The sequence below is a fragment of the Penaeus chinensis genome, chromosome 9 (assembly GCF_019202785.1).
Source record: "Penaeus chinensis breed Huanghai No. 1 chromosome 9, ASM1920278v2, whole genome shotgun sequence".
In the NCBI taxonomy this organism is placed as follows: domain Eukaryota; kingdom Metazoa; phylum Arthropoda; class Malacostraca; order Decapoda; family Penaeidae; genus Penaeus; species Penaeus chinensis.
In genome coordinates this window covers 8,610,735-8,633,234 of record NC_061827.1, presented here as the reverse complement: position 1 = coordinate 8,633,234, position 22,500 = coordinate 8,610,735, and the positions used below count along the sequence as shown (strand labels likewise).

General features: G+C 35.5%; 9 non-coding genes across 9 annotated transcripts; all 9 read right to left on the bottom strand.

Annotated features, from left to right (window-relative positions):
• Nucleotides 1-3,092: 3,092 nt before the first annotated feature.
• Trnaa-cgc lies at nt 3,093-3,164 on the bottom strand. Its single transcript has one exon. It is a non-coding gene; the product is annotated as a tRNA-Ala (tRNA).
• Nucleotides 3,165-6,859: 3,695 nt separating this feature from the next.
• Trnaa-cgc lies at nt 6,860-6,931 on the bottom strand. Its single transcript has one exon. It is a non-coding gene; the product is annotated as a tRNA-Ala (tRNA).
• A 1,818-nt stretch (nt 6,932-8,749) lies between these two features.
• On the bottom strand, nt 8,750-8,821 carry Trnaa-cgc. The gene has a single exon. It is a non-coding gene; the product is annotated as a tRNA-Ala (tRNA).
• Nucleotides 8,822-12,645: 3,824 nt separating this feature from the next.
• Trnaa-cgc lies at nt 12,646-12,717 on the bottom strand. The gene has a single exon. It is a non-coding gene; the product is annotated as a tRNA-Ala (tRNA).
• Nucleotides 12,718-14,960: 2,243 nt separating this feature from the next.
• Trnaa-cgc lies at nt 14,961-15,032 on the bottom strand. The gene has a single exon. It is a non-coding gene; the product is annotated as a tRNA-Ala (tRNA).
• A 247-nt stretch (nt 15,033-15,279) lies between these two features.
• On the bottom strand, nt 15,280-15,351 carry Trnaa-cgc. The gene has a single exon. It is a non-coding gene; the product is annotated as a tRNA-Ala (tRNA).
• Nucleotides 15,352-17,508: 2,157 nt separating this feature from the next.
• Trnaa-cgc lies at nt 17,509-17,580 on the bottom strand. Its single transcript has one exon. It is a non-coding gene; the product is annotated as a tRNA-Ala (tRNA).
• Nucleotides 17,581-19,423: 1,843 nt separating this feature from the next.
• Nucleotides 19,424-19,495, bottom strand: Trnaa-cgc. The gene has a single exon. It is a non-coding gene; the product is annotated as a tRNA-Ala (tRNA).
• Nucleotides 19,496-22,042: 2,547 nt separating this feature from the next.
• Nucleotides 22,043-22,114, bottom strand: Trnaa-cgc. Its single transcript has one exon. It is a non-coding gene; the product is annotated as a tRNA-Ala (tRNA).
• Between the last annotated feature and the right edge of the window lie 386 nt (nt 22,115-22,500).

Sequence of the window (22,500 nt, the reverse complement as noted above, 5' to 3'; positions counted from 1 at the left end):
TGAAGCTTTTTCTAAACAATGTAAAAGGTACAAGTTTGAAAAAGAAGTATTGGTAATAAGGAGCAAGGAGGAAGTTAGTTTTGCACAGCCGGGTAAGTCCTTTACCTCAGTTCTAGCCCATCCTCCTTCCTGCCATCCCTTATCCTCCAATACTTCTAACACCACACACTCTGCCACTACCTTTTAACCTCAGTCCCCAAATGCTGAAAATGCCTCTGGTGAGTTGTTGCACCAGAAATGGAGTAGGAGTGAAGGGTCTATTGAGGAGACTCCTCTTCCTAAAGTAGGGTGTTTGGAGCCATCAGTTAAAGCTCCAGAGGCCTCAGCGGTGAAGCTGGAGCTTCAACTGCCACCACATCCACAGGGGCCTCTGCTGCTTGGCAGAATCCCCCTAAAGTAAGGGCTCAGGTGCGCCCTCTGCACGGGCCGAGGAATCCTGAGCCTGCTCAAAAGACTCCTCAGAGAGTCGGGTCTTTGGAGCCACCAGGCAGGGCTCCTGAGGCCATCACATCCATAGGGGCGTCCACTGCTAGACAGAATGCTCCTGAACCGAAGGCTCAGGTCCATCCTTTGCCCAAGCAAAGAAATTCTGAGCTTGCCTAAAGGAAGCCTATGGAAACTAGTTCCACAGTTAAACAACCCATCAAAAGGTACTCCCAAGATGCTGGAAAGGGACACCCTAAAGATGTGGGGTGAGCCTTAACCACAGGTGCTGCCAAAAACCTTATGAAGTAGTTTGTCAACCTGAAGAACTGGATACCCTAATCCAATGGAATTGTCAGGGAATTCATGCAAAATGGGAAGAACTGCAACCTCTGATAGCTTCATGTAATCCAGTTTGTGTATGCTTACAAGAGATTATGATCAGGGAAAATCGTGAAGGCTGTGAGAATAGGCTTTACACGACTTTACACTGTTGCATCCATCTACCTCTCTCCACATAATCTCAACATAGATGATTTGGAAGATTTACTTGGGCAGTTGCCTCATCCATTTCTACTCTTGGGAGACTTCAATGGTCGGCATCACCTCTGGGGAGACACTTTGTGCAACCCTTGAGGAAGGGCCTTGGAGTCCTTGTTCTCAAGAGTAGATGCAGTTTTAATGAACAGTGACGCACCCACACATTTCCAAATTCAAACTGGGACATTCTCAAATATTGACCTGTCAATTGGTTCACCTGATTCACAATTGAATTTCACTTGGCAGGTCATGGAAGACTTACATGGAAGTGACCACTATCCAATACTTATGGAGAAAGTGAATGGTATTCCAGCCAATGGAGTGCAGAGATGGCGACTTGAACATGCAGACTGGAATCTTTTTAGATCAACTGCAGTATTGCAAGGATCTGTGAATGATTTCCAGTGTGTTCAAGATGCTGTTAATCACTTCATATCACAAATTCACCTTACAGCGGAATCATCAATTCCCAGAAGAAGCGGGCAGTACCATACCTCTGGTACTATGGTGGTCTGATGAATGCCAACAAGCTGTCAGAGCAAGAAAAACTACATTACGGCAGTTGAAACGACGCCCAAGCAATGTAACTTTGATCCAGTTAAAAAAAAAAAAAACCCGGGTAAAGGCCAGGCGAGTGCTAAAGGAGGCTAGGCGGACATCGTGGAGGCAGTATGTCTCCTTAATTAACTCTGGGACCCCCTTAGCATGGGTATGGGACAAGGTGCGTAAGATCGCTGGAAAGAGCACATCCATATCACCACCTGCTTTGAAAATAGATGGTATAATCCTGACAGACAAAATAGATGTTGCAAATGAGCTGGCAAAATCCAGGGCAGAGATCTCTGGAGCATCTTACACTGCCCGATTCTCCACTCTTCGGGCTGAACAGGAACGACACACAGTGTCGTTTTTCAGTAGCACTGCAGCAGAACTTCAATACAACTTGCCATTTTTGAGCAAGGAGATGGACTCTGCTTTGCAGCTCTGCCGTAAGACTGCCCCTAGACTGCCCCAGGAAATGACGATATTCCATACCAAATGATATCTCACATTCTGGAGACCTCCCAAACGTTCCTGTTGGATCTATTCAATAGGATTTATAGGGAGGGCACAGTGCCATCCACATGGAAAGAAGCTATAATCATCCCTGTCCCTAAACCTGGCAAGGATGCTTCTATACCAGGGAATTATAGACCAATTTCTCTCACCAGCTGCATCTGCAAGTTGATGGAGAAAATGGTAAACTTCAGGTTGACATGGCTGCTAGAAGAGGAAAACGTGCTGACCCCATATCAATATGGGTTTAGAAAACTGAGATCGACCACAGATGCACTTGTAAGAATGGAAACTGCAATACAGAATTCCTTCACACAGCGACGTCATATGTCCCCCAGGTAGACTGCTGCGCCCTCCGCTTCGGAACCTCGGATTCACGAATCATCATGCTCAGCGCACAATACGCACACTACTTTCGAACTCATTTTTAAAGGTCACTTTGGTACGCAGAGACCGTAAATTTGGAAGATTGTAATAATTGTCATCCCTGTTCGAATATATGACATCTCTCATGGTCGAATATTTTCGAAAAATAAAGCTACCTGACAAACAAGAGAGAGAGAGAGAGAGAAAGAGAAAGAGAAATACAAAAAATAGAGACAGAGAAAGAGGAAGAGAAAGAGAGAGATAAAGAAAGAGAAAGAGAAAAATGGAGAGAAGGAGAGCGGGAGAGAGAGTGAGTTAGGTTCAGAAGCCACAGTCATAGTGAACATCCTTAGAAATTACAATAAAATTATTTCCAACTAATAATAACCCATTCTGACGGGCTAATATCCCGTCACCCGTGGTAATAGTTGTAAATTGGTCATTTTTTTTCTGACGGTGTAAAAGCGTTCAACGTTGTTTTTTTTATGTGGATAACCATTGTGATGAAAATGGTCATGAGGATAATAACATATATGATGACGTCTGAATAAGACGCTAATTGAATCAGTCTGATTTTATTATCTCATTTGACGACACGAAACAAATAATAGTAATGACTTTTTCAAGAATTGTAAGGAAAATGCGATTTGGTAAGGGGGAATGATGAATATATTTATCCCAATAACTATAAGGTATATATAATTATTTGGAGGTGCCGGGGATTGAACCCGGGTCTTCTCACATGCGAAGCGAGCACTCTACCTCTGAGTTACACCCCCACTTTGTAATGGTGGTGTGATTACGTGTTAATCATTATCTTACCATTTTACACACTATGTAATAGTATAAAATTATGTTTAATACGTAAAAACAGCCATTTTCAGAAATGAGCAATTTCATGACACATTGTTTACTTTACATTGAGGGTTAATGGCAACATTAATGAATAGCTTATTACAGGGAATAAAAATTAGGGTATTGTAAATAGTATCTTACTAGAAATACACAGGTCTTTTCTTTCACCTTTAAGTCTTTATCTCGTATTGTTTCTTTCAAGTTTTCTTTTATTTATCTTCATCACTTATCCAGATATCGATTGATACCAACACATTTATCTGCGTATCAGCAAAAGAAAGTTAAAGTTTTCTATGTGTATATTGTAAAAGGATTGATTGGTGGTTTTGGTACGGAAAAAGTAACTAAAAATCACCGAATATTTCTTTGCAAGGAAATTCTTAGTCACTCGCTTTTCAGTTCCCCGGGAAAGCAGAACATTACAAAACACACAAAGGAAATTATTATTCGTTATAAAGGCCGAATAAAAAGCGTAAAATTAGAAAATATGCTTAAAGGTATATTTGAACAGACACGTACATAGATGCAAATTCTACAAATCCCGTACACAACTATAGACGTAAATTACAAACAGGCACAGCGGTATCTGCGTGTATTTCTGAATAAAGCATGCGCGCACATAAAACCTCTTAGTGCATATTTTTCTTTAAAACTGAAGATGGGAAATATATTGTCATCCCTGTTCGAAAATATGACATCTCTCATGGTTGAATATTTCCGAAAAATATAACTACCTGACAAACAAGAGAAAGATAGAGAGAAAGAGAGATAGAAAGAGAAAAATGATGAGAGACACACACACACAGAGAGAGTGAGAGAATGGGAGAAAAAGAGGGAGAGGGAGAGGGAGAGAAAGAGAGATAGAAAGAGAGTGAGTGAGTGAGTGAGTGAGTGAGTGAGTGAGTGAGTGAGTGAGTGAGTGAGTGAGTGAGTGAGTGAGTGAGTGAGTGAGTTCTCATGAGCATCCTTAGAAATTACAATAAAATTATTACCAACTAATAAACCATTCCGATGGGCTAATATCCCTCTGTCACCCGTTTTTTTTTTTCTGACGGTGTAAAAGCGTATAATGTTGATTTCTTTTATGTGGATAATAATGGTGATATAAATAGTCATGAGGATAATAATGACAGATATGATGATAATGACTATTATTCTTACTGTAACGGCTGAAAAGGACGTTAATTGAGTCAATCTGATTTTCTCTTCCATTGTTCCATACACTCTCATTTACCTTCGCTTTATTTCTTTCTCCATCGTTCATTCTCTTTCCTTCCCTCTCCCTGCATGTCTAGCACAGCAGGGGCCAAATCCCCTAAGTCAGATTTCGAGCGCCCCTACGCACAATGCAAATTCCTTCGTTCTTTCTCCGCCCACGCTATCTTCCTTTTCCATTCTTTTTCTTTCTCTCTTTCTGTCCGTGTCTCCTAGGTCACATCTCTAGCACTCGCCCCTCCCCCTAAAAAAAAAAAAAAGAAAAAAAAAAAAGGAAATTCAAAATATATTTACAAACCATAGACAAATATGTTTCTTACAAATAGACCATAGCCCTGTCAGTGAGTTTATATAATGATATGGGAATGTATGCTTAAATTACAGTACCTACGTCATCCTGAGAAAGAGAAATCGTAAATATAATGCGCTAATGTGTGGTGGAATCAGATTCTACTCTGAAACGAGTAATAATCCCTAAAGGGTTGTAAATATAAAAGTCTATAAAGGACTGTAATACTAAACTCTTGAGTTGATCATTTTACTTTATATAATATTTTAACCAAAAGTTAAACATAATATCTTTAACAAATAGAAAAGCTAGTTATTGAAGCCAATGTCAGTGCAACGGATTTAGTCGGTGCAGGGAGATCAGCCGCTTAGCTTGTCTAGAGGAAAGTTTGTTTCCTTACTTCGATAGAAGATAGGGAATATACTGAAGACTCTGAACTAAGTACGATGTCGAAAGGCAATAAAACACTCGTTTTTTTCTATGCGACAGGGTAACTTTATCTTTGTAAAATATTAATGTTTTTTTGGACTCTGGAACTAATATTTTCCTTCCGCGAAGTCACACTTCTGCCCCCACCCCCACCCCACTTTCCCCATTACTCTCAACCGTCCCCTTACTTTTCAAGCCCTCCCCCCTCCGCCCAGTTTGTCCTCATCGACCCCTTGAATCTTCCCAGGAAGAGATACCTCGACTTTGAGAAACACTGGTCTAGCTCGAATTATCTTTTAAGGCCGAGATCACTTCACAGGAGATTTCCATTAAAACTACTTGGTGCATCAGATTCACTTATTGATAAGAATTATCAAAGGATGTCAATGGCGATAGAAATACAGAAATAAAGAAAATTAAGTTATCTTTAACACCAAGAAAGGGAATATTAAATGTAACCATAATCATTAACCCAATGTGCGCGGGTGGCTTAGTCACCAAGGAGTCAGCTATTAGTTTTATTTATCTAATGTTTACCCTTTTCCTTTTTTTTTTTTACTTCACTTCTATTTTTTTTTATTTCATTTGATGTTATTAATATTTTCATAACAAGTTTATAATCATAATATCAATTAAAATTATTACAATGTCAATATTAGTCAAGGAATGGGGAAATCAGGATCGGTCACTATGGCCAACTGATAGACTCCTTGCTGCTGAGTACATGTGGAGCCATCTGTATGTAAGAAAACTCACTAAAATCTAAAGGGGACAGTAAATAAGCCCGCTGACATTGGGTTAAAAAAAAAAAAAAAAAAAAAAAAAAAAAAAAAAAAAAAACAGGGGTTATTTCGACTTTATTTTGTTCACACATTTTTATCAGGTATCTTTATTCATTTATATATTACAGTCATTATTCATCCATCAATCCATCTATCTACATATCAATAATATATTCTTCTAAATATAGAAAACAGGATTTAACTGCGAACACGACCTAACGAGAGAGCAAAGTTTTAAAAGGATTTTTGCATTGGCGAACAGGGCGTGATGCAATAAAACGCGTCAATGTGATTAACAAAGCGAACCAAGAATTTGAGTGTCGAGGACGAAAGAACTAATAGAAATAGAAGAGGCATATCAATCAGGTAAATTAGAAATTAGCAGAAGAAATAGGAACTTCAATTTAGAATTGGACTGGCGAAACATGGAGTCTGGTTTAGCATGGGAAAATTCAAAGAAAAAGGCCACCGAGTTTCTTTTGAATCGGAAAATCAGAACGAGAAGGTTTAAACGGAATATTCCACAGGCACACGCACACGTTCATACATACGGGGAAACATAGGGAAGTATTATATTTATACTTATCAACATTAAACCAACCTTCAAAAACACGCCCACACATATAACATGACTCACACGTACACAATCACAAACCAAGTATTTTCTCTCTCTCTCTCTCTCTCTCTCTCTCTCTCTCTCTCTCTCTCTCTCTCTCTCTCTCTCTCTCTCTCTCTCTCTCTCTCTCTCTCTCTCCCCCCCACATACACACACATACTGCTTACTTTACTTCCTTACTATAATTGTTAGACACTCGTATATAGTTTGAAGGAAATAATTTTCAAGATGACGATGAAATATATAATATATAATGATAAACGTAACTGAAAATAACCTCAATGTACTTGGAGGTGCCGGGGATTGAACCCGGGTCTTCTCACATGCGAAGCGAGCACTCTACCTCTGAGTTACACCCCCATATTACTCTGCGTATGCAAACACTCACAAAAAGTGATGAATAGGCGAACACCATCAGTACAGATTGGCTAGCTGTTCTACGCCGCACACTGGATAAGGAATGAAAGAGTGACAATGACAGGACTACGCATGACAAAGACTTCTATGACAATAATAGTAATAATAGTATTAGTAATAATATTAATTATAATAATTGTAATGATAACAGCATTAATAAAATAGTAATAATATCAACAATAAATAATGATAATAGTAATAACTAAGTTATTTATATTATTAATCAAGCAAATTAGTTCCTTGACTGTAGGTATATTCGAAGTAAGAAAATAAAAGTCAATATCTCAAACAAAAATCAACTGTTACTTTGCACATCTCCTTGGCCACATCCCCACAAAACAAAAACAAAACAAAATACAATACAAATTCCAAACATATTTTCAAATTATAGACAAGCATATGTTTATCACATGATATGACCTTGTCTGTAAGTTTCTTTACAGATATGGAAATGTATGCTTATAGTCCAATACATACATCACCCTGAAAAAGAGTAGTGGTACATATGTGATAATGTACAACAAAACTGGACTCTCACGTAGGTACTAATCACTTCAGGGCTTCAGTAATACTAAATTCCTATTTGGTACTTTAACTATAGTTTTTTATAGTCCACCCCCATTTTTATTATCTTTCAGAAGCAGAAAATCTACAGTTAGTGGAGCTAATGTTGTTCCTTTCAAAGATGAAGTAAAGAGTACTTGTAACTGCAATCATATGTCAGTGTGAGGGATGTGGTCGGTGCAAGATCAGCATCTGTGGGGAAGGGAGCAAGTTTCCGTTTGTTTCCTAACTCTAATAGAAGATGGGTGGATATTTTGATGTCTCATTATTGGTAAACCCTTAGTGTTTCCTTAGTGTCAGTGACGTCAGTCTTGTATCTACTTTAGTGAAGATAAGCTGTCGCCTCCCATCCCCCCCCCCCCCCTCACCCGCTATTCCTTACCATCCCCTTCCATGTCCACCCCTCTCCCCTTCCGCCCAGTTTGTCCTCACCGACCCCTTGAATTTTCTAAGGTTTCCGAGGGAGCGGTGACGTCGACTTTGAGAAACACTGTTTTAACGCGAACCGATCTTTTGGAATAGCATATCCGATGAGATATCAGTCGATTCCGCGTCAGACATAATAGCAGCGTCGGCTAATCACCGGGTGTGATCTCATCAAGCGTCCCTTGTATTTGTAGAGTTCAAAGTTAGCTTTATGGCCGAGATCACTTCACAGGCGATTTACTACATGGTTCATCAATTCATTTTTAAGTAAAATGATTTAATGCCAACAGAGATACAAATAATGAAATAAAAAAAAGTCCATTATCTTTAATACCAAGAAATTTCGCCTTTATGTTTTTTTGTTTTTTATTTCATATCATTATTCCATTATATTATATTCATCATTCATCCATTCACTCGCTTCCTGTCATCAATACATCTACCTATATATCAATCATATATATATTCTTTTTATTACGGAAAATTACACCGAATTTTCTGAATCTGATATTCAGAACGGATAGGTTTAAAGCACCTGGAACGGAATATTCCACAGACACACATACACGTTCATCTTTTTCATACGTATGGAGGAACATTGGGAAATAGTACATAATTATGGTGTATACAGTATATTACTTAACATTAAACCATGACTTCACAAACACGTACAAATATATAACATGACACGCGTACACAATCACATAAATAAGATGACAATGAAAATCTATTCTTTATTGCGAAGATAAGTGAAAAGAGCTTCAAAATACTTGGAGGTGCCGGGGATTGAACCCGGGTCTTCTCACATGCGAAGCGAGCACTCTACCTCTGAGTTACACCCCCATATTACTCCACGTATGCAAACACTTACAAAAACTAATGAATAAGTGAACACCAATACATTTCTACACTTTGCAAATCATACACTCGATAAGGAATGAAAGAGTGACAACTGCCTAAGACTACTAATAGTGATAATAGCTATTATAATAGTTAAAATAATAATAATGATAATAAATAATAGTAATGATAATATTAAAGATAACAGTAAGCCATTTATATTATTAATGAATGAAATTAGCCCCTTACCTGTAGGTATAACCGAAGTAAGAAAATAAAAGTCAAATTAATCGTTACTTTGCATTATGCACTTAAATTTTATGTTATGGTTAAATCTGCCCACATATGTCCAATACATCCATCATTCCTGAGAAAGAGTAGTGGTAAATATAATGTAATATGTGGGATAAAATTCGACTCTCATATAGTTAACTCTCATAAAGGTAACTTTAGGGCTGCCGATATAGAAGTCTATGACGGACTGTAATACTAAAGTCTTTAATTGGTAATGTTGCTGGATTTTTTTTGTCATTGTTTTCCCTACAAATGATTTTTTTTATCTTTTCCGGACAGAAAAGCTACAGTTATATCAGATAATGGCGTCCCTTGCGAAGCTGAAGTTCTGGAAGTATCGAAATATAACAAGGAAAAAGTACATGTACCTGCAACCCAATATCAATGAGATGGATGTGGTCGGTGCAAGAACAGACGCTCTGCATCAGTGTGGAAGGTTTCCGTTTGTTCCCTTACTTTGATAGAAGATAGCGACTGCACTGAAGCCTCTCAAACTAGGTACGATGATATAAAGGCAATAAAATACCGTTTTGCTTTCCTGTATGCGGCAGGATACCTTGACGTTGACTTCATTATTGGTAAACCGTTAGTGTTTCTTAGGTGTCAGAGACTTCAACCTTGCATCTACTTTGGTGAAGAAGACCCGCTATCGCCTCCCATTTCCCCCCTCACCCGCTATTCCATACCATCCCCTTCCCTCTCAACCCCTCTCCCCTTCCGCCCAGTTTGCCCTCATCGACCCTTTGAATCTTCCTAAGTTCCCCAGGGAGAGGTACCGTCGACTCGGAGAACCTCTGGTGTAGCGTAAACCGATCTGGTGGAATAGCATATCCGATGAAATATCAGTCGATTCAGCGTCAGACACAATACCAGCGTTGGCTAATCACCGAGTGTGATGTCATCAAACGTCCCTTAGTTTTATGGCCGAGATTACTTCATAGGCGATTTGCTACTTAATTCACCAGTTTTTTTGTTTGTTTTTTTATGAAAATTAAATGGAGATGCAAATAATGAAGTAGTAGTAAAATAGGCCATAATCTTTAACGCCGTGAAATGGAATAGTAAATCTAAAAATAAACGGCTTTAGTGACATGCATTCATATTTATATTGTTCGCATATATTTATATATTTATATATTTATATACATCATTTATTCACCCACCCAGTTCCTGTCATCAACCCCTCGATTATAGATACACTTTTTACTACGGAAAACAGAAATTAACCGCAAACACGACCTAACGAGAGAGAGCAAGGATTTAGAAGGATTTTTACATTGGCGAACATGCCTGTTCGAATAAAACACATCAATGTGATTAACAAAGCGAACCAAGAATTTGAACTTCAACTTATAGAATCCTTATTGAATTTGTGAAACGAAGAGAGACGGGTTTAGTATGGGAAAATTCAATAGAAATATGACACCGAATTTCTTCTGAATCAGAAAGGTTCAACGTACCCGGAAACGAAATATCCCACAGACACGGACATGTCCATCTTTTTCGTGTATCTGGGGAAACATTGATGAATAGTAGATGTGTATTTATATTGTATATAGTGTACATGCTTTCATAAACACCTATAAATATACATATACCATGGCTTATACAAAATCACAAATTCACTTTTTTTTTTCTTATCTATCACGCTCACGCACATATGCTTACTACTTACTTACCTATTTACTCCCTGTTTTTATTAGTCACTCGTTCACATAAATGCATGGTTGTGCACTTGCGAAAAACAAACTTATGAACTTCCTGACTCATCATTTCTCGTTTTAGAAATGAAGAGAATGTATTCCAGTCATGACAGGAGAGTAGTTAGCATTAATGATAGCCGTAGAAACTGCAATTAGATTAACCTTGTTGTAATACATCCTGTAATGGCTATTTTCCCTTAAAGAACAAGGTACTTTTTTTTTCTCTCGTTTTGCATTTTGATTTCTCAAAGTGAATTTTGTGGAGATAATGATGGCGATGCAAATTATAATGAAAAGTTTTTTTTTTTTTTTTTTTTTTTTTTTAAACATGATAATGGCATATATTTCATTACAAAAGTAAGAAAAAAAGAGCATCAAAATTCTTGGCGGTGCCGGAGATTGAACCCGGGTCTTTACACATACAAAGCGAGCAGTTTACCTCCGAGTTAGATCCCCACCGAACAGGCCACCCCCAATATTAAAAGTAACAATGAAAATAATAATAGTGATAAAACAGTAAATATATTTCATTAATCAGGGAAACTATTCCCATTGGCTGTAAGTATAGCCGAATTTGGAAAATACAAGCCTATCTTAATCATTCATTAATCGTTACTTCGCATTATGTACTTTCATAAGGCCCAATATCTCCAAGGGCACCCCCTCCCCCCCCCCCAAAAAAAAAAAGAAAATAAGAAAAAAGAAACTTATTTACAAACCTTAGACAAACACCTGTTTATCACAAATACAATATAGCCTATAGTGATGTGGAAATGCATCCTTAATGTACAATAGAACAAGAGGTAATTACATATTTTGATTCAGCACCGTTATTCATTTAGATATTTACATTCATCTATTCACTTATTTTCTGGCATCAGCTCATCAATCTACATATCAATTATATAGTTTTATTACGGAAAACAGAAAATAACCGCAAGCACACCCTATCGGGGGGATTTAAAAGGATTTTTTCAATGGCGATCAGGCCTGTTGGAATAAAACGTGTCAATATGATTACCAAATCCTAGAATTTCAATGTGAAAGGCGAAAGAACTAATAGCAATAGAAAAGGCATATCAATCAAGTAAATTAGAAATTGGAAGAGGTAATAGGAACGTTAGTTTAGAAATTCCTTATTGGATTCGGGACATGAATAGAGGGTTAAGGGTTAAGCATGAGAAAATTCACCGAAAAATGACACCGAATTTCTTCTGAATCGGAAATTCGGAACGGGAAGGTTTAAAGCACCCGGAACGGAATATTCCGCAAGCACATACACGTTCACCTTGTTCATACGTATGGAGAAACATCCGTATATTTATAATTAAGGTGTATATAATGTTTATTACTAACATTAAACCATGGCTCTGTCAGACACACATACTACTTACTTTACTTCCATCCTGTTTTTATTAGTTAACAAAACGTGTATGTTCGTGCATTTCTCCATAAGAATGCGTAAACTTCCCAATGCATTTCCTAACATTTATGATTTCTCGTCCTAAAAATGCTAGCCTTAATGAGAGCTGTAGAAACCGTAATTAGCATATTACTTTTTTAGTAATTTGTCTCTGTAAGGCCTATTTCCCTTGTCGCTTACACCAATGTCATTAATCGTCATGTCAAGTAGAGTTGATCTTTCTGAGCATATTTTTTCCTATTTTGCATTTTGACCTTGCCAAAGCGACGAATGATCATAAGAACTGTGTGGGGATAATGATGGTGATGCGAATTATTATGAGGGAAAAAATGTTTAAGATGGCAATTAATTTTTTTTTTTTTTTTTTTTTTTATTACAAAGGTAAGTGAAAAGAGCTTCAAAATACTTGGAGGTGCCGGGGATTGAACCCGGGGCTTCTCACATGCGAAGCGAGCACTCTACTTCTGAGTTACACCCCCATATTACTTCCGTGATGGATCATTGAAAACCATCTATATCAGTTGAATAGCTCTTCTACACTTTGCAAACCATACACTTGAGAATGACAAAGACTTTAAAAAAAATAATAATAATAGTGATAACGATATTAGTAATACTAATAAGAGTAATAGTAATTATAAAGATAATAATAGTGATTATAATAATAATAATAGTAATTATACTAATAACAGTACTAATGATAAATAATAATAATAATAATAATAATAATAATAATAATAATAATAATAATAATAATAATAATAATAATAATAATAATAATAATAATAATAGTAATAGTAATAATAATAATAATAAAAATAATAATAATAAAATAATTAATATAAAAAATACTATTGATAATAAGGATTATAATAGTGCGTCATATTATTAATCAAGCAATTTAGTCCCTTATAACTTATACCTTAACATTTTAACTTCCCCCATATTCCCCAAAGGCTCAGCATCAGTGTGGAAAGGAGTGAGTATGTTTCCGTTTATTCCATTAATTTGATAGAAGATAGCGACTATATTAAGGCCTCTATTAGTATGATGGTAGGGAAAAAAATGTTCTTACTGCGGTAGGATACCTTGATACTGATTCCATTAGTGGTAAACAAACCATTAGTGTTTCTTAGGTGTCAGAGACTTCAATCTATCTCAAAACCTCTCCCCTTCCACCCAGTTTGTCCTCATCTACCCCTTGAATTTTCTCCAGGGAGCGGTAACGTCGACTTTGGGACATAGCATCAGTCTGGAAGGGAGCGAGTGAGTTTTCGTCCGTTCCCTTACTTTGGTAGAAGATAACGCCTCTCAACTCAAGTCTCTCAAACTAAGTACGATGATAGGAAAGCAATAAAATATTGTTTTGCTTTACTATATGCGACAGGATACCTTGCCCTTGATTTCATTACTGGTATACCATTAATGTTCCTTAGGTGTCAGACTTCAATCTTGCATCTACCTCTCACCCACTATTCCCTACCATCCCCTTCCACCTCAACCTCTCTCATTTCGCTAGCTTTGTCCTCATCGACCCCTTGAATCTTCCAAAGTTCCCCAGGGAGAGGTAAAGTCGACTCTGGGATACACTGGTGTAGGTGAACCGATCTGTTGGACTAGCATATCCAATGAAATATCAGTCGATTTCGCGTCAGATACAATAGCAGCGTCGGCTAATTACCGAGTGTGATGCCATCAAATGTCCCTCGCATTTGTAGAATTCAAAATCAGTTTTATGGCTGATATAATTTCACAAACGATTTACTACTTAGTTCATCAATTCACTTCTTAATGCAAATTTCTGGATAATACTAAAGGAGATGCAAATAATCAAATAATAGTACAATAGGCCATTATCTTTAATTAACACCGAGAAATGTAACAGTAAATCTAAAGAAAGAAGAAACAGCTTTTCATCTTCCTATTGTTCGCACATATTTTAACCTCGTATCATTATTCCACTTATATTATATTAATCTTTCACCCATGCGCCCATTTCCTGTCTGCAACCCATGTATCTACATATTAGTTATTATTATTATGGAAAACGGGAAATAACCGCGAATACGACCTAACGAGAGAAAGATTCAAAAGGATTTTTACATTGGCGAACAGACCTGTTGCAATAAAACGCGTCAATATAATTAACAAAGTGAACCAAGAATTTGAATGTCAAGGGTGAAAGAAATAATAGAAATAAAAGAGACATTTCACTCAAGTGAATTCAAAATTAGAAGCGGAAATAGTAATTTCAATTTAGACATTTCAAATTGGATCTGCAATATGAATGGAGACGGGTTTAGCATAAAAAAAAAATTCATAGAGAAATGGCACCGAATATTTCTTCTAAATCAGAAATGCAGAACGGGAGGGTTTAAAAGCACCCAGAACGGAATATTCCACAAGCACACACGTTCTTGTTCATACGTATGGGGAAACATCGGGAAATAATATATTTATACTTATGGTATATAAAGTGTACGTTACTTAATATTAAATAGTGACTTCACAAACAAGTACAAACATATAACATGACGGACACGTAAATAGTCACGAACTCGAATATTATATCCTTCTCTCTGCCACACGCATGCTACTTACTTTTTTTTAAGAACATTTTATTTTTATTTTTTTCCCGATTTGCATTTTGTCTTTACCAGGGTATAATGATGGCAATGCAAATTATTACGAGGGAAAGAATTATTGAAATCTTCAAAGTACTTGGAGGTGCCGGGGATTGAACCCGGGTCTTCTCACATGCGAAGCGAGCACTCTACCTCTGAGTTACACCCCCATATAACTTTTCGTATGGAAAGACTTACAAAAATTAATAGACAAGTAAAAACTGTCTATATAAACCGGCTATCTCTTCTACGTTTTGCAAACCTTACACTCGAAAGGGGATGAAAAATGGCAATGGCAGTACTACTGTATGACTAAATCAAATAATAATAATAATAATAATTGCGAATTATTACGAGGGAAAAAGTCAGATGATTTTTTTTTATTACATAGATAACTAAAAAGAATTTCAAAGTACTTGGAGGTGCCGGGGATTGAACCCGGGTCTTCTCACATGCGAAGCGAGCACTCTACCTCTGAGTTACACCCCCACATTACTCTGCGTATGCAAACACTTACACAAAGAGATGAATAAGTGAAAACCATCTATAAACGTTGACTATGTCTTCTACACTTTGCAAACCTTACACTCAATAAGGAATAACAGAGTGACACCGGTAGCACTACTGCATGTCAAAGACTTTAATATTAGTGATAATGATAATACAAGTAATAGAAATAGAAATATCAGTCGATTGCGAGTTAGGTATAATAGCAGCATCGGACATTATTCGAGTTTGATGTCAAAAGCGTCCAGAATTGTAGAATTTAATAAGTTTTAAGACCGAGATCACTTCACAAGCAAATTCACTTGTCCCTGAATTTGCGAAACGAATGGCGGGTTTAAAATAAGAAAATTTCTTCTGAATCGGATATTCAAAACGGAAAGGCTCAAAGTACCCGGAAACAGAATATTCCACAGGGACATGCACTTGTCCATGTCATTATTTCACTCCTATCATAATCATCTATGGATAAATCAATTATATATTATTTTTATTGCGGAAAACAGAAAAAAAGCGACCTGGCAAGAGGATTTAAAATTTTTTTTACATTGGCGAGCAGGCCTCCTACAATAAAATGCGTCAATGTGATTAACAAAGCGAGGCAAGAACATGATTGCCAAACACGAAAGAACTAATAGAAATAGAAGAGACATATCAAACAAGTAAATTAGGAATTAGAAGAGGAAATAGAAATTACAACTTATTCCATATTAAATTTACGAAACGAATGAAGACGGGTTTACCATTGGAAAAAATCATAGAAAAATGACTCCATATTTCTTCTAAATTGGAAATTCAGAACGAGAAGATTAAAAGCACCAGGAACGAAATATTCTACAAGCACAGACACACATGTTTTTGTTCAATACATATAGGGAAACGATGGGAAATGGTATTTTTATACTTATGGTGTATGTGTATATTACTTAAACAATGACTTCACAAACAAGCACAAACATATACCATGACTCACACGTAGACCTTCACGAATTTAAGTATTTTCTCTTTCTATCACAAACATACAACTTACTTTATTTCCAAACTGTTTTTATTAGTCACACACAAACGTATGTTCGAGCAAGAAAGTGTAAACTTCCCAATGCATTACGTAACATTCATAATATCTTAAAAATACAAGCATTAATGAGCAATTCATCCCAGCATTTTTATCAATTCAACCCTGTAAGGTCAATTTTCCTTGTCGTTTACACCGTTGTCATTAACTGCCTTGTCATGTTCATGTTGCTGTTGCATATTATTTAGCATTTTGACTTTGTCAAAGTGAATAATGATCATGTGAATTGTGTGGGGATATTGATGGCGATGCGAATTATTACGAAGGAAAGAATGTTTCAGATGGCAATGAATGAATATATATATATATATATATATATATATATATACATATATACATATACATACATACATATACATATACATACATAAGTATACATATATGTATATATATAATATCTGTATATTTGTATAATATATATAGTATATATAAATAATATAGATACATACATATATATATAATATACATATGCATATAATGTACATATATATAATACACATATAAATACATATAATATACATATATATATATATATATATATATATATATATAATACATATATATAATAAGCATACATATATATATATAATATACATATATATAATATACATGTATATAATATACATATGTATAATATACATATATATAATATACATATATATATATATATAATATACATATATATATATATATATATATATATATATATATAATATACATACATATATATGTATATATATATAATACACATATATAACACACATATATTTATATATATTATACATTAAATATATATATATATATATATATATATATATATATATATATATATTATACATTAAATATATATATATATATATATATATATATATATATTATACATTATATATATTATACATTATATATATTGTACATTATATATATTATACATTATACATTATATATATATATATATATATATATATATATTATACATTACATATATATATATATATATATAGAGAGAGAGAGAGAGAGAGAGAGAGAGATATAATTTCAAGGCTAACTGAAAAGAGCTTCAAAATACTTGGAGGTGCCGGGGATTGAACCCGGGTCTTCTCACATGCGAAGCGAGCACTCTACCTCTGAGTTACACCCCCATATTACTGTTCATATAAAATGTGTGAGGATATTGATGGCGATGCGAATTATTACAAAAGAATGAAAGTTAAAATCCTTACTTCTTTACTATGTTATATGTTATATGTTCTTTACTGTAAGTCATTTTCTTCTTGGTTATTTAATTTCATTACATTTTTTTTTTTACAATACATAGCTACTAACTGAGATGCTAACCCCTTTTGTTTTGCTGGCAACAGAACGCAGACTGTCGGAAATTGCTGGGTAGTTTAAGTAGTAGTTGATGGATGTAGAGCCTGGTCAATTTACAGGGTATGCCTATGTGGAAAGCCTGGGTGAGATATTCCTACCATCGGCGAGGGCCATGGTGTTCCCCGAGTGGTGCCATTTTACGTCGTACAGGATAACAGCCCTATCCGCACAGCAGTATCGAGAAGGCGTGATTTCGGCAACGCCCCGAGATTATGCTGTACCAGATCGCTAGATCTCGGTCTCATCGAGTATGTTTGGGCAGTCATGGGCAGAGACTTCCCCCAAGGTCATAACGAACAATCGTCATATCGTCGCTGCCCAAGTAATTGCGGCATAGGAGTGATTGCACTTTGCAGACGGACACTATTTAACGGCGGCGTTAGTGGCATCCATTCCATTTAGACTTGCCAAGCTGGTGACGGTAACACGAAGTATTAATTGTATTATACATTTGAAAACCCTTATTTAAAAAAAAAAAAAAAAAAATGTAATAGAGTGAAGTGAACAAAAGTTTAGAAAAAAATGTGTATTCTAGGAGCATTTTCAGGTGTCGCCTTCCAATTATCCCTGGTTTTCCTTACCACCTTTTTTCCATCTCAACCCCTCACCCCATATCCTGTCATCAACCCATCTATCTACATAATTGCAATTTTTATTACGGAAAACAGGAAATAACTGCGAACACGACCTAACGAGAGAATTTAAAAGGTTTTTTACATTGGCAAATAGCCACGTTGCAATAAAACGCGTCAAAGCGATTAACAAAGCAAATCAAGAATTTGAATGTTAAGGGCGAAAGAACTAATAAGTATCAAATAAATTCAAAATTAGAAAAGGAAATATGAACTTCAATTTATATTGGATTTACGAAACGAATGGGGACGGGTTTAGGATGAGAAAATTCAGAAAAATGACGTATTCCTTCTAAATTGGAAATTCAGAACGGGAAGCACCCGGAACGGAATATTCCACAGGCACACACATTTTCATCTTGTTCATATATATGGGAAACATCAGGAAACAGTATATTTATACTTAACGTGTATATAGTGTATATTACTTAGCATTAAACAATCATTTTACTAACACGTACAAACATATAACATGACTCACAAGTACGCAATGACAATCATTCTGTCACACATACATCTTGCTGATTTTATTAGTCACACACAAACGTTTGTTCATGCACTTCTCCATAGACTCATCAATGCATTTCCTAACATTCATAATTTCTCTTCTTATAAATGCTAGTATTAATGAGAGCTAAAGAAACCGCAATTAGAATGTTAACTTTTTAGTAATTCGTCTCTGTAAGGCCCATTTCCCTTCCAATTTCATTCATCGCCATGTTTACTAGAGATAATCTCTCTGATTTTTTTTTTTTTTTCTATTTTGCATGTTGACCAAAATGAAGAATGATCATGAGAACTGTGTGGGAGATAATGATGGTAATGTGAATTATTATGATGGAAAGAATATTTAACATGACAATGAATATATATACATACATACATACATACACATATATATATATATATATATATATATATATATATATATATATATATATATTCTTACAAAGATTGGCGAAAAGAGCTTCAAAAGACTTGGAGGTGCCGGGGATTGAACCCGGGTCTTCTCACATGCGAAGCGAGCACTCTACCTCTGAGTTACACCCCCATATTACTCTGCGTATGCAGACACTTACAAAAACTGATGAACATGTGAAAACTATCTATATAATTGACTAACTCTTCTACACTTTGCAAAGTAAACACCGGTGTAAAAAAAACACAATGTAAAACTAGACCTGAATATGGAATCCAGGTGGATTTCGAAACTGTAGTCTCATTTTCAATCAATCTAGTTTTACATTGTGTTTTTTTTTATACCATAGTATCAACACGGTAGAGTGTTTTCTCCTTTCAAAGTAAACACTCAATAAGGAATGACAAAGACTTTGATAACAGTGATAATGAGAATAGTAATATTAATATTGATATTTAAAATAATCGTAAGGATGATCATGATAATGATAATAATAATTATAGTAACAATAATGATATATAATGATAATAAGTAATGAAAATAATAAAAATAATAAGTTATACCGGTAAGTCATATCATTCAAGCAAATTATTCACTTGGTTGTAGGTATAAGCGAAGTAAGAAAATAAAAGTTATTATCTTAAAACAGAAATCAGCGTTATAACTGCCCCCATATCTCCTAGGCCACATCCCTCCCCCCCCCCCCAAAAAAAAAGTACAATGCAGATTCAAAACTTATATATAAATTATAGACAAGCTTAAATTTATCTCATATAATATATAGCCTTGCTAGTGAGTCAATATAATGATAGGGAAATGTATGCTTAAAGCTCCATACATATTTACCCTGAGAAAGAGGAGTGGTAAGTGGTAAATATATGGTAGTAATGATTGACATAAAATTGGACGCTTTTTAAGGCCTGAAGCAGCAGAAGTCTGTGACGGACGGCAATACTAAACTTCTATTTGGTAATACTGCTACACTATTTTTATTCATTTTTTTTCACCAAAAATTAAACATTTTCTCAGTTACAGACAGAAAACCTCCAGCTTCCCTTACGTCACTGAAATTCTGGAAGTATCAAGAATATAAAACAAGGTAAAATTACTTATAACTGCAGTTAAATTTCAATGAGATGGATGTGTTCGGTTCAAGATCAAAGGCTCAGCATCAATGTGAAAGGGAGCAAGTGAGCTTCCGCGTTCTCCCTTAATTTAATAGATGATAGCGACTATAATGAAGCTTCGATGGTAGGAAGAATAAAACGTTCTTACTCTATTATATGCGGTAGGATACCTTGACGCTGATTTCATAAATGGTAAACCTTAAGTGTTTCTTAGGTGTTCGAGATTTCAGTCCATGTCAACCCCTTACCCCTTACGCCCAGTCTGTCCTTATCGACCCCTTAAATTTCTAAAGTTTTCCAGGGAGCGGTAACATCGACTATGGGAAACAGTGGTGTAGCGTGAATCGATCTGTTGGACTAGCATATCCAATGAAATATCAGTCGATTCCGCGTCAGACATGATAGGAGCGTCGGTTATTCATCAAGCGTCCCTCGCATTTGTAGAATTCAAAATTAGTTTTATGGCCGAGATCACTTCACAAGATATTTACTACTTAGTTCATCAATTCATTTCTTAATTAAATTAATTTGAATAATACTAATGGAGATACCAATAATGAAATAATAGTAAAATGGATAGAGAATGGAACAGTAAATCTAAAAAGAAAGCATTTTTATCGTTATATTCGCATATATTTTGTTCTCGTGTCGTTATACCCGTTATACTATATTAATAATTCACCCATGCACCGATTTCCTGTCAGCAACCTAATTATTATTATTATTACGGAAAACAGGAAATAACCGCGAACATGACCTAACCAGAGAAAGATTTAGAGAATTTTTACATTGGCGAACAGGCTTGTTGCAATAAAACGCGTCAATATAATTAACAAAGTGAACAAAGAATTTGAATGTCCAGGGCCAAAGAACTAATAGAATTAGAAATGGCATATCAATCAAATGAATTCAGAATTAGATAAGGAAATAGTTACTTCAATTTAGAAATCCCATATTGGATTTGCGGAACGAATGAAGACGGGTTTAGCATGAGGAAATTCATAGCAAAATGGCACCAAGTATTTCTTCTGAATCGGAAATTCAGAACGGGAAGGTTTAAAGCACCCGGAACAGAATATTCCAAAGGCGCACATACACAGGTTCTTGTTCATACAAATGGGGAAGCATCGGTAAATAGCATAGCTTTACTTATAGTGTATATAATGTATATTAACAATAAATCATGACTTCACAAACAGGTCAAACACATAACATAACTTTCTCTTTCTCTCTGTCACACACACATACAACTTACTGCCACACAGTTTTTACGTCACACACAAAAGTACGTTCGTGTAAACTTCCCAGTACATGTCCTGACATCCATAATTTCTAGTTTTAAAAATGTTAGCATTAATGCGAGCTGTAGAAACCGCAAATAAAATATTACCTTTTTAATAATTCATCCCTGTATGGCCCTTGTCGCTAACACCGTTGTCATTAACCGCTATGTTAAGTAGAGTTCACATTGCATTTTGACTTTGCCTAAGCGTAGAATGATCATGAGAACTATGTGAGGATATGAGGGTACCTGAAAATAACTTGTAGTACTTGGAGGTGCCGGGGATTGAACCCGGGTCTTCTCACATGCGAAGCGAGCACTCTACCTCTGAGTTACACCCCCATATTACTCCTCGTATGCAACACTAGGGAAAAGTGATGAATAAGTAAAAACCATCAATACAAACTGACAAGCAGTTATACGCTTTGCAAATCTTACACTCATTAAGGAATGGAAGAATAACAATGGCAGCATATCTGCATGACAGACTTTAATGATAATAAAGATAATAGTAACAATAGCAACAATAATAAATATTAATTAATAGTAATATTTAACAAATATAATAATCAATAAATGATAATAACAATATTCAGTAATTACATTTATCAATCAAGCAAATGAGTCCCTTGGCTGTAGGCATAGCCGAAGAAAGAAAATAAGACCTTAATCAGAAATGAATCCTTAATGTGCATTATGGATTTATATAAGCTTTATGTTAAAGTTAA